Source organism: Arachis hypogaea, chromosome 10, assembly GCF_003086295.3.
Source record: "Arachis hypogaea cultivar Tifrunner chromosome 10, arahy.Tifrunner.gnm2.J5K5, whole genome shotgun sequence".
NCBI classification, from domain to species: domain Eukaryota; kingdom Viridiplantae; phylum Streptophyta; class Magnoliopsida; order Fabales; family Fabaceae; genus Arachis; species Arachis hypogaea.
The window spans coordinates 75,347,389-75,360,799 of NC_092045.1; the positions used below are offsets into that span (position 1 = coordinate 75,347,389).

Genomic DNA, 13,411 nt, shown 5'->3' on the forward strand with positions numbered 1-13,411 from the left:
CAAAGAGTTCAGGCATGGCCGAATGGCCAGCCCTCTCTAACGTGATCACAGGATTCAAAATACAATCCAGGATGTCTAATACAATAGATAAATGTCCTATATATACTAGACTAGCTACTAGGGTTTACATGAGTAAGTAATTGATGCATAAATCCACTTCCGGGGCCCACTTGGTGTGTGCTTGGGCTGAGCTTGATTAATCCACGTGTAGAGGCATTTCTTGGCGTTAAACTTTGAGTTATGACGTGTTTTGGGCGTTTAACTCCGGATCATGACGTTTTTCTGGCGTTTAACTCCAGACAGCAGCGTGTACTTGGCGTTTAACGCCAAGTTACGTCGTCATTCTTCGAATAAAGTATGGACTATTATATATTGCTGGAAAGCCCTGGATGTCTACTTTCCAACGCCGTTGAGAGCGCGCCAATTGGAGTTCTGTAGCTCCAGAAAATCCATTTTGAGTGCAGGGAGGTCAGATTCCAACAGCATCAGTAGTCCTTTTGTCAGCCTTCTTCAGAGTTTTGCTCAAATCCCTCAATTTCAGTCAGAATTTACCTGAAATCACAGAAAAACACACAAACTCATAGTAAAATCCAGAAATGTGAATTTAACATAAAAACTAATGAAAACATCCCTAAAAGTAGCTTAAACTTACTAAAAACCATGTGAAAACAATGCCAAAAAGCGTATAAATTATCCGCTCATCACAACACCAAACTTAAATTGTTGCTTGTCCCCAAGCAACTGAAAATCAAATAGGATAAAAAGAAGAGAATATACTATAAAGTCCAAAATATCAATGAATATTAATTTAATTAGATGAGCGGGACTTGTAGCTTTTTGCTTCTGAACAGTTTTGGCATCTCACTTTTTCCTTTGTAGTTCAGAGTGATTGGCTTCTCTAGGAACTTAGAATTTCAGATAGTGTTATTGACTTTCCTAGTTAGGCATGTTGATTCTTGAACACAGCTACTTTATGAGTCTTGGCTGTGGCCCTAAGCACTTTGTCTTCCAGTATTACCACCGGATACACAAATGCCACAGACACATAACTGGGTGAACCTTTTCAGATTGTGACTCAGCTTTGCTAAAGTCCCCAGTTAGTGGTGTCCAGAGCTCTTAAGCACACTCTTTAGCTTTGGATCACGACTTTAATCATTCAGTCTCAAGCTTTTCACTTGGACCTTCATGACACAAGCACATGGTTAGGGACAGCTTGATTTAGCCGCTTAGGCCTGGATTTTTAATTTCCTTGGGCCCTCCTATCCATTAATGCTCAAAGCCTTGGATCTTTTGCTAAAATTTTCGCCACTTTTTTTTTTTGCTGCTTTTTCTTGCTTCAAGAATCAATTTCATGATGTTTTTCAGATCATCAATAACATTTCTCTTTGTTCATCATTCTTTCAAGAACCAACAATTTTAACACTCATAAACAACAAGATCAAAAGACATATGCACTGTTCATTCATTCATTCAGAAAACAAAAATTATTGCCACGACATCAATATAATTAAATTAAATTCACTAATAATTTCGAAAATTATGTACTTCTTGTTCTTTTGAATTAAAACATTTTTCTTTTAAGAGAGGTGAAAGACTAATGGATTTTATTCATAGCTTTAAGGCATGGTTACACACTAATGATCATGAAGTAGAGACACAAAAACATAGATAAACATAACACTTAAAAACCGAAAACAGAAAGAAAATAAAGAACAAGGAATGAATCCACCTCTAGTGGCGTCTTCTTCTTGAAGGACCAATGATGTTCTTCAACTCTTCTAGGTCCCTTCCTTGCCTTTGTTGCTCCTCCCTCATAGCTCTTTGATCTTCTCTTATTTCTTGGAGAGTGAGGGCGTGTTCATGGTGTTCCATCCTTAGTTGTTCCACATTATGGCTCAAGTCTTCTAAGGAGGTACTGAGTTGCTCCCAATAGTTGTTAGGAGGAAAGTGCATTCCATGAGGCATTTGTTGATGAACTTCCTCATGTTCTCCTTGGGGGCCGTGAGGAACTTCCCTTGTTTGCTCCATCCTCTTCTTGGTGATGGCTTGTCTTCTTCAATGGAGACATCTCCATCTATGATAACTCCGGCTGAATAACATAGATGGCATATGAGGTGGGGGAAGGCTAGCCGTGCCATGTATGAAGGCTTGTCGGCTATTTTGTAGAGTTCATTGGATATGACTTCATGAACTTCCACTTCCTCTCCAATCATGATGCTATGAATCATGATGGCCCGATCCACAGTAACTTCAGATCGGTTGCTTGTAGGGATGATGGATCTTTGGATGAACTCCAACCATCCTCTAGCTACAGGCTTGAGGTCCAGTCTTCTTAGTTGGACTGGTTTGCCTTTGGAGTCTACTCTCCATTGGGCGCCTTCCACACAAATGTCCATTAGGACTTGGTCCAACCTTTGATTAAAGTTGACCCTTCTTGTGTAGGGGCGTTCATCACCTTGCATCATGGGTAGATGAAACGCCAATCTCACATTTTCCGGACTGAAATCTAAGTATTTCCCCCGAACCATTGTGATATAGTTCTTTGGATTCGGGTTCATACTTTGATCATGGTTCCTAGTGATCCATGCATTAGCATAGAACTCTTGAACCATCAATATTCCGACTTGTTGCATGGGGTTGGTTATGACTTCCCACCCTCTTCTTTGGATCTCATGTCGGATTTCCGGATACTCATTCTTTTTGAGCTTGAAAGGGACCTCGGGGATCACCTTCTTCTTTGCCACAACATCATAGAAGTGGTCTTGGTGGCTCTTGGAGATGAATCTCTCCTTTTCCCATGACTCGGAAGTGGAAGCTTTTGCCTTCCCTTTTCCTTTTCTTGAGGAAACTCCGGTCTTGGGTGCCATTGATGGTGAATGAAAAATAAAAAGCTTAGGCTTTTTACCACACCAAACTTAAAATTTGCTCGCCCTCGAGCAAGAAAGAAAAGAAGAGTAGAAGAAGAAGAAGAGGGGAATGTTTGGGGAGAAGTAGAGAAGGGGGTTCGACTATATGAGAGAAGAAGAGGTTGTGTTGTGTGAAAATGAAGAAGAAAGGAAAGGTATTTATAGGGAGGGGGGAGGGTTAGGTTTCGGCCATTTTAGGTGGGAAAGGGTGGGAAATTAAATTTGAATGTAATGGAGGTAGGTGGGATTTATGGGGAAAAGGAGGTTGATGTGAATGGTGCATGGTGTAATTGGGAAGAGGAATTGATGTGATTGGTGAAGGTTTTTGGGAAGGGTGACATTGAAAATGAGATTTGGATTAGGAGAGTGTGAATAGGATTAAAAGAAAAGGTAGGTGGGGATCCTGTGGGGTCCACAGATCCTGAGGTGGGGATCCTGTGGGGTCCACAGGTCCTGAGGTGAAAAGAAATACCATTCCTTCACCCTATAGGCGTGTAAATTGCCTTCATGCACCATTCTGGCGTTCAAACGCCCATTGGTGCATGTTCTGGGCGTTAAACGCCCATGTAATGCTTGTTTCTGGCGTTGAACGCCAGTTTCAAGCTTGTTTCTGGCGTCCAGCGCCAGATTGTCCTCTGTGTGCGCATCCTGGCGTTAAACGCCAAGATGTTGCTTGTTTTGGGCGTTCAGCGCCAGAAAGATGCTCTGTTCTGGCGTTGAACACCAGCCAGATGCATCTTCTGGGCGTTGAACGCCAGCCCGTGCGTCCTCCAGGGTGAAAAATTTTTTTTCTTCTGTTTTTGACTCTGTTTTTAATTTTTTGATTTTTTTCGTGACTCCTCATGATCATGTACCTAATTAAACATAAAAATAACAAAGAAACAAAACAAAATAAAATTAGATAAATAAAATTGGGTTGCCTCCCAACAAGCGCTTCTTTAATGTCAATAGCTTGACAGTGGCTCTCATGGAGCCACAAGATGATCAGGTCAATTTAGTGTGTTGTCTCCACACCAAACTTAGAGTTTGGACATGGAGTTTGAACACCAAACTTAGAGTTTGGTTGTGGCCTCATAACACCAAACTTAGAATTTGACTGTGTGGGCTCTTCTTGACCTTGAACTGAGAGAAGCTCTTCATGCTTACTCTCTTTTGTCACAGAGGGATGGCCATGTGCTTGAAACACAAGGTATTCCCCATTCAATTGAAGGACTAACTCTCCTCTGTTGACATCTATCACAGCTTCTGCTGTGGCTAGGAAAGGTCTTCCTAGGATGATGCATTCATCATCTTCCTTCCTAGTATCTAGGATTATGAAATCAGCAGGGATGTAAAAGTTTTCAACTTTTACTAGCACGTCCTCTACTGTTCCATAAGCTTGTCTTATGGACTTATCTGCCAATTGTAATGAGAACAAGGCAGGTTGTACCTCAATGATCCCTAGCATCTCCATCACAGAGAGTGGCATCAGATTTATTCCTGACCCAAGGTCACATAGAGCTTTTTCAAAGCTCATGGTGCCAATGGTGCAAGGTATTAAGAACTTGCCAGGATCTTGTTTCTTTTGAGGCAGAGTTTCCTGAATCCAAGTATCTAAGTCACTAATGAGCAAGGGAGGTTCACTTTCCCAAGTCTCATTACTAAATAACTTGGCATTCAGCTTCATGATAGCTCCTAAGTATTGAGCAACTTGCTCTCCAGTCACATCTTCATCCTCTTCAGAGGATGAATAATCTTCAGAGCTCATGAATGGCAGAAGGAGATTTAATGGAATCTCTATGGTCTCTAGGTGAGCCTCAGATTCCTCTGGATCCTTAATAGGAAACTCCTTTTTGCTTGAAGGACGTCCCAGGAGGTCTTCCTCACTGGGATTTTCGTCCTCCTCCTCCTTTGTGCATTCGGCCACTTTGATTAAATCAATGGCCTTGCACTCTCCTTTTGGGTTCTCTTCTGTATTACTTGGGAGAATACTGGGAGGAGTTTCAATAACTTTCTTACTCAGCTGGCCTACTTGTGCCTCCAAATTTCTAATGGAAGATCTGGTTTCATTCATGAAACTGAAAGTGGCCTTTGACAGATCAGAGACTATATTAGCTAAATTAGAATTGTTTTGTTCAGCATTCTCTGTCTGTTGCTGAGAAGATGATGGATATGGCTTACTATTATTCAGCCTATTGCGTCCACCATTGTTGAAGCCTTGTTGAGGCTTTTGTTGATCCTTCCAGGAGAAATTTGGATGATTTCTCCATGATGGGTTATAGGTATTTCCATATGGTTCACCCAGATAATTAACCTCTGCCATGGCAGGGTTCTCAGGATCATAAGCTTCTTCAGAAGCTGCCTCTCTAGTACTGTTGGATGCATGTTGCAATCCATTCAGATTTTGAGAGATAATGTTGACCTGTTGAGTCAACATTTTGTTCTGAGCCAATATGGCATTCAGAGCATCAATTTCAAGAACTCCTTTCTTCTGAGGTACCCCATTGTTCACGGAATTCCTCTCAGAAGTATACATGAACTGGTTGTTTGCAACCATGTCAATGAGTTCTTGAGCCTCTTCAGGCGTTTTCTTCAGGTGAATAGATCCACCTGCAGAATGATCCAATGACATTTTTGAAAATTCAGAGAGGCCATAATAGAATATATCTAACATGGTCCATTCTGAAAACATGTCAGATGGACATCTTTTGGTCAACTGCTTATATCTTTCCCAGGCTTCATAGAGGGATTCACCATCTTTTTGTTTGAAGGTTTAAACATCCACTCTCAGCTTGCTCAGCTTTTGAGGAGGAAAGAATTTATCCAAGAAGGCAGTGACCAGCTTATCCCAGGAGTCCAGGCTATCCTTAGGTTGTGAATCCAACCATATTCTAGCTCTGTCTCTTACAGCAAAAGGGAAAAGCATGAGTCTGTAGACTTCAGGATCAACTCCATTCGTTTTTACAGTCTCACAGATCTGCAAGAACTCAGTTAAAAACTGATAAGGATCTTCAGATGGAAGTCCATAAAACTTGCAGTTTTGTTGCATTAATGCAACTAGGTGAGGCTTAAGCTCAAAGTTATTGGCTCCAATGGCAGGAATGGAGATGCTTCTTCCATCAAACTTGGATGTTGGCTTTGTGAAGTCACCAAGCATTCTCCTTGCATTATTATTATTATTTTCGGCTATCTCCTTCTCTTGTTCGAAAATTCCTGAAAGGTTGTTTCTGGATTGTTGTAATTTAGCTTCTCTTAATTTTCTCTTCAGAGTCCTTTCAGGTTCTGGATCAGCTTCAACAAGAGTGCCTTTATCCTTGTTCCTGCTCATAAGAAAGAGAAGAAAACAAGAAAAGAAAAAGGAATCCTCTATGTCACAGTATAGAGATTCCCTTATGTTAGAAGAAGAAGAAAGAGGTAGAAGAATGAAGAGGGATGAAGAAGAATTCGGATTTAGATGAAGAGAGGTGAAGAGAAGTGTTAGTAATTAAATAATTAAGTAGAAGAAGATAAGAGAAGAGAGAGAAGAATTCGAAAATAATTTTTAAAAAGGGGTTAGTGAATTTCGAAAATTAAAAATAAAATAAGTTTAAAATTAAAATTTAAAACAATTAAAAAGAATTTTTGAAAAAGAGAGGGGGAATTTTCGAAAATTAGAGAGGGAAAAGTAGTTAGGTGGTTTTGAAAAAGATAAGAAACAAACAAGAAGTTAGTTAGTTGATTGAAAAAGATTTGAAATCAAAATTTGAAAAAGATAAGAAGATAAGAAGTTAGATAAGATATTTTGAAATCAAATTTTGAAAAAGATAAAATTTTTGAAAAAGATAAGATAAAAGATAAAAAGATTTTTAAGAAAAAGATATTTTGAAAAAAAAAAATTAATTTTTAAAATTACTTAACTAACAAGAAACTTCAAGATAAGATTCTAGAACTTAAAGATTGAACCTTTCTTAACAAGAAAGTAACAAACTTCAAATTTTTGAACCAATCACATTACTTGTTAGTTAATTTTCGAAAATTTGATATAAAGATAAGAAAAAGATTTTTGAAAATATTTTGAAAATTAATTTTGAAATTTTCGAAAATTATATAAAAAAAATGAAAAAGATATGATTTTTGAAAAAGATTTTGAAAAGATAAGATTTTTAAAATTGAAATTTTGACTTGACTTGTAAGAAACAATTAATTTTAAAAATTTTTGACCAAGTCAACCCAAAATTTCGAAATTTTGGAGGGAAATAAGGAAAAGGTATTTTTGATTTTTAAAAATTTAAAGAAAAACACAAAAATGACCCAAAACATGAAAATTTTGGATCAAGACACAAGATGCATGCAAGAATGCTATGAATGTCAAGATGAACACCAAGAACACTTTGAAGATCATGATGAACATCAAGAACATATTTTGAAAAATTTTTGATGCAAAGAAAACATGCAAGACACCAAACTTAGAAATCTTTAATGCATGGAAAATATGAATGCAAAAGTGCACAAGAAAAACAAGGAAAGACACAAAACAAGAAATCATCAAGATCAAACAAGAAGACTTGTCAAGAACAACTTGAAGATCATGAAGAACACTATGAATGCATGAGATTTTCGAAAAAAAATGCAAGAAAAATTTTTAAAGCATGCAATTGACACCAAACTTAAAAATTAACACAAGACTCAAACAAAAAACACAAAATATTTTTGATTTTTATGATTTTCTAATTTTTTTGTATTTTTATTAATTTTTTCGAAAATATAGTTTGGAAAAACGAAAAATAAAAAGAAAAATTTTTGAAAAAGATTTTGAAAAGAAAATTACCTAATCTGAGCAACAAGATGAACCGTCAGTTGTCCATACTCGAACAATCCCCGGCAACGGCGCCAAAAACTTGGTGGACGAAATTGTGATTCCTATTTTCTTGTAATTGGATTTTAGAAATTGGCACTAGTGGACACAACTCCGTTCAACTAACCAGCAAGTGTACTGGGTCGTCCAAGTAATAAACCTTACGTGAGTAAGGGTCGAATCCACAGAGATTGTTGGTATGAAGCAAGCTATGGTCACCTTGCAAATCTCAGTCAGGCAGATTAAAAATGGTTTATGGGTTTTCGAATAATTAATAATAAAAAGAAGAAATAATAAAAGGGATAGAACACTTATGCAGATTTATTGGTGGGAATTTCAGATAAGCGGATGGAGATGCTGTAGAGCTCTTGGACGCCTGTTCTCCTACTCTTTCTACTCAGTCCTTCTTACTCCTTTCCATGGCAAGCTTTGTATAGGGGTTCACCATCAACTGTGGCTACTTTCATTCCTCACGGGAAAATATCCTGTGCGGCTGTCACTCGCACAGCTAACCAGTCTGGAGGCATCACCCATGGCTGATGGCTACATCCCATCCTCGCAGTGAAAACTATGCTAACGCACTCTGTCACAGTACGGCTAATCACCGGTTGGTTCCCGCTCCTACTGGAATAGAATCCCTCTTTTGCGTCTGTCACTAACGCCCAGCAGGTTAAAGTTTGAAGCACGTCACGGTCATTCATTACCGGAATCCTACTCGGAACACCACAGATAAGGTTGGACTTTCCGGATTCCCAGGATCCTACTCGGAATACCACAGACAAGGTGAGACTTTCTGGACCCTCATAAATGCCGCCATCTATCTAGCTTATACCACGAAGATTCTGTTGGGGAATCTAAGAGATACACATTCAAGCTCTGTTGCATGTAGAACGGACATGGTTGTCAATCACGCGCATTCATAAGTGAGAATGATAATGAGGGTAATCTGACTCATAACATTCATCATGTTCTTGGGTACGAATGAATATCTTGGAATAAGAATAAGAGAGATTTGAATAAAAGAAGATAGAATTTCATTAATACTTGAGGTACAGCAGAGCTCCACACCCTTAATCTATGGTGTGCAGAAACTCCACCGTTGAAAATACATAAGCAAAGAGTTCAGGCATGGCCGAATGGCCAGCCCTCTCTAACGTGATCACAGGATTCAAAATACAATCCAGGATGTCTAATACAATAGATAAATGTCCTATATATACTAGACTAGCTACTAGGGTTTACATGAGTAAGTAATTGATGCATAAATCCACTTCCGGGGCCCACTTGGTGTGTGCTTGGGCTGAGCTTGATTAATCCACGTGTAGAGGCATTTCTTGGCGTTAAACTTTGAGTTATGACGTGTTTTGGGCGTTTAACTCCGGATCATGACGTTTTTCTGGCGTTTAACTCCAGACAGCAGCGTGTACTTGGCGTTTAACGCCAAGTTACGTCATCATTCTTCGAATAAAGTATGGACTATTATATATTGCTGGAAAGCCCTGGATGTCTACTTTCCAACGCCGTTGAGAGCGCGCCAATTGGAGTTCTGTAGCTCCAGAAAATCCATTTCGAGTGCAGGGAGGTCAGATTCCAACAGCATCAGTAGTCCTTTTGTCAGCCTTCTTCAGAGTTTTGCTCAAATCCCTCAATTTCAGTCAGAATTTACCTGAAATCACAGAAAAACACACAAACTCATAGTAAAGTCCAGAAATGTGAATTTAACATAAAAACTAATGAAAACATCCCTAAAAGTAGCTTAAACTTACTAAAAACTATGTGAAAACAATGCCAAAAAGCGTATAAATTATCCGCTCATCACTTCTCATGATCATCAACCTACAGAAAACATAAAATAACAAAAGAAAATAGATAAAATATAACATTTGATTGCTTCCCAACAAGCGCTTCTTTAATGTCAGTAGCTTGACAGAGGGCTCTCATGGAGCCTCACAGATGCTCAGAGCAATGTTGGAACCTCCCAACACCAAACTTAAAGTTTGAATGTGGGGGTTCAACACCAAAGTTAGAAGTTGGTTGAGGCCTCCCAACACCAAACTTAGAGTTTGACTGTGGGGCTCTGTTTGGCTCTGTTTTGAGAGAAGCTCTTCATGCTTCCTCTCCATGATGATAGAGGGATATCATTGAGCCTCAAACACCAAGGATTCTTCATTCACTTGAATGATCAACTCTCCTCTATCAACATCAATCACACCCTTTGCTGTGGCTAGGAAGGATCTGCCAAGGATGATGGATTCATCCATGCACTTCCCAGTCTCTAGGACTATGAAATCAGCAGTGATGTAATGGTCTTCAACCTTTACCAGAACATCCTCCACAAGTCCATAAGCTTGTTTTCTTGAGTTGTCTGCCATCTCTAGTGAGATTTTTACAGCTTGCACCTCAAAGATCCCTAGCTTCTCCATTACAGAGAGAGGCATGAGGTTTACACTTGACCCTAAGTCACACAAGGCCTTCTTGAAGGTCATGGTGCCTATGGTACAAGGTATTGAAAACTTCCCAGGATCCTGTCTCTTTTGAGGTAATTTCTGCCTAGACAAGTCATCCAGTTCTTTGGTGAGCAAAGGGGTTCATCTTCCCAAGTCTTATTTCCAAATAACTTGTCATTTAGCTTCATGATTGCTCCAAGGTATTTAGCAACTTGCTCTTCAGTGACATACTCATCCTCTTCAGAGGAAGAATACTCATCAGAGCTCATGAATGGCAGAAGTAAGTCCAATGGAATCTCTATGGTCTCATTTTGAGCCTCAGATTCCCATGGTTCCTCTTTGGGGAACTCATTGGAGGCCAGTGGACGTCCATTGAGGTCTTCCTCAGTGGCGTTCACTGCCTCTCCCTCCTCTCCAAATTCGGCCATGTTGATGGCCTTGCACTCTCATTTTGGATTTTCTTCTGTATTGCTTGGGAGAATACTAAGGGAAGAAGTTCAGTAATTTTCTTGCTCAGCTGACCCACTTGTGCCTCCAAGTTTCTAATGGAGGATCTTGTTTCAGTCATGAAACTTTGAGTGGTTTTGATTAGATCAGAGACCATGGTTGCTAAGTCAGAGGTGTTCTGCTTAGAACTCTCTGTCTGTTGCTGAGAAGATGATGGAAAAGGCTTGCCATTGCTAAACCTGTTTCTTCCACCATTATTATTGTTGAAACCTTGTTGAGGTCTCTGTTGATCCTTCCATGAGAGATTTGGATGATTTCTCCATGAAGGATTATAGGTGTTTCCATAGGGTTCTCCCATGTAATTCACCTCTTCCATTGAAGGGTTCTCAGGATCATAAGCTTCTTCTTCAGATGAAGCTTCCTTAGTACTGCTTGGTGCATTTTGCAATCCAGACAGACTTTGAGAAATCATATTGACTTGCTGAGTCAATATTTTGTTCTGAGCCAATATGGCATTCAGAGTGTCAATCTCAAGAACTCCTTTCTTCTGACTAGTCCCATTGTTCACAGGATTCCTTTTAGAAGTGTACATGAATTGTTATTTGCAACCATTTCAATTAGTTCTTGAGCTTCTGTAGGCGTCTTCTTCAGATGAAGAGATCCTCCAGCAGAGCTATCCAAAGACATCTTGGACAGTTCAGACAGACCATCATAGAAAATACCTATGATGCTCCATTCAGAAAGCATATATCAGAGGGACACTTTCTGATTAATTGTTTGTATCTTTCCCAAGCTTCATAGAGGGATTCTCCTTCCTTCTGTCTGAAGGTTTGGACTTCCACTCTAAGCTTACTCAATTTTTGAGGTGGAAAGAACTTTGCCAAGAAGGCACTGACTAGCTTTTCCCAAGAGTTCAGGCTTTCTTTAGGTTGTGAGTCCAACCATATTCTAGCTCTGTCTCTTACAGCAAAAGGAATAGCATAAGTCTGTAGACCTCAGGGTCAACCCCATTAGTCTTGACAGTGTCACAGATTTGCAAGAATTCAGCTAAAAACTGATGAGGATCTTCCAATGGAAGTCCATGGAACTTGCAATTCTGTTGCATTAGAGAAACTAATTGAGGCTTAAGCTCAAAGTTGTTTGCTCCAATGGCAGGATAGAGATGCTTCTCCCATAGAAGTCGGGAGTAGGTGCAGTAAAGTCACCAGCACCTTCCTTGCATTGTTGGCATTGTTGTTGTTTTCGGCTGCCATGAGTTCTTCTTCTTGAAGATTTCTGTTAGGTCTCTACAGAGAATTGTGCCTTAGCTTCCCTTAGCTTTCGCTTCAAGGTCCTTTCAGTTCAGGATCAGCCTCAACAAGAATGCTTTTGTCCTTGTCCTGCTCATAAGAAAGAGAAGAGAACAAGAAAATGTGGAATCCTCTACGTCACAGTATAGAGATCCTTGAGGTGTCAGAGGAAAAGAAAAATAGAAGGCAGAGGTAGAAATTTGAACTTGTCAAAGAAATGGAGTTCGAATTGTTCATTGAGGAATAGTGTAGTCCATAAATAGAAGGATGTGAGAAGAGGGAAGAAATTTCAAAATTAAGTAAAAGATTTTGAAAACATTTGAAAAACTTTAATTGATTTCAAAACCAAGGTGAGAAAGAATAAAGTGATTTTTGAAAAGATTTGAAATTAGAAATAAAAAAGATTTGATTTGAAAAGATTTTAAAACTAAAAAAAATTGATTGAAAACAAAATCTTCCTCTTGTGCCATCCTGGCATTAAACGCCCAGAATGGTGCACATTCTGCGTTTAACGCCCAAACTACTACCCTTTGGCGTTAAACGCCAGCCAGGCACCTGGGCATTAAACGCCAGTTTGCTTCCTCACTGGGCGTTTTGAACGCCCAGCTTTTTCTGTGCAATTCCTCTACTGAATGTTCTGAATTTTCAATCCTCTGTATTATTGACTTGAAAAGACACAAATTAAAAATATTTTGGAATTTTAATAATAAGGAATAATCAAATGCAATCAAATAACAATGCATACAAGACACCAAACTTAGCAGTTTGTATACTACTGACACTAACAAAATGAGAATGCATATGAGAAACACAAACACTCAAGTCAGAGAAACTAAAGATCAGAGTAATGAAATCATCAAGAACATCTTGAAGATCACTTAAGACACATGAATGAACGCAAGAAGACAAAGACATGCAATTGACACCAAACTTAAAATGAAACACTAAACTCAAACAAGAAATATTTTTGGATTTTATGATTTTGTAAATTTTTTTTGGTTTTTTCGAAAATTAAGTGGAAAAAAGATATCAAAATTCTTAATGAGAATTCCGGGAATCATACAATGCTAGTCTAAGACTCCGTCCAGGAATTAGACATGGCTTCATAGCCAGCCAAGCTTTCAAAGAAAGCTTTGGTCCAAAACACTAGACATGGCCTATGGCCAGCCAAGCTTAGCAGATCATTGCTCCAACAGCAAGATTGATAGAAATCAACAAGCTCTTGTGATGATAAGTTGAAACCTCGGTCCAATAAAATTAGACATGGCTTCACAGCCAGCCAGACTTCAACAAATCATAATGAAACTCTAGAATTCATTCTTAAGATTCTGAAAAATACCTAATCTAAGCAACAAGATGAACCGTCAGTTGTCCAAACTCAACAATCCCCGGCAACAGCGCCAAAAACTTGGTGCACGAATTGTGATCAATACCTTTCACAACTCAATAATCCCTATAACCAAAAATTGGAAACCATGACATAAAACAACTTCGCAATAACTACTGCAA

At 39.0% G+C, this 13,411-nt stretch overlaps 1 non-coding gene across 1 annotated transcript; it reads left to right on the forward strand.

Annotated features, from left to right (window-relative positions):
• Positions 1–5,575: 5,575 nt before the first annotated feature.
• LOC112719178 (small nucleolar RNA R71) lies at positions 5,576–5,679 on the forward strand. The gene has a single exon (XR_003161491.1). It is a non-coding gene; the product is annotated as a small nucleolar RNA R71 (small nucleolar RNA).
• Positions 5,680–13,411: the final 7,732 nt, after the last annotated feature.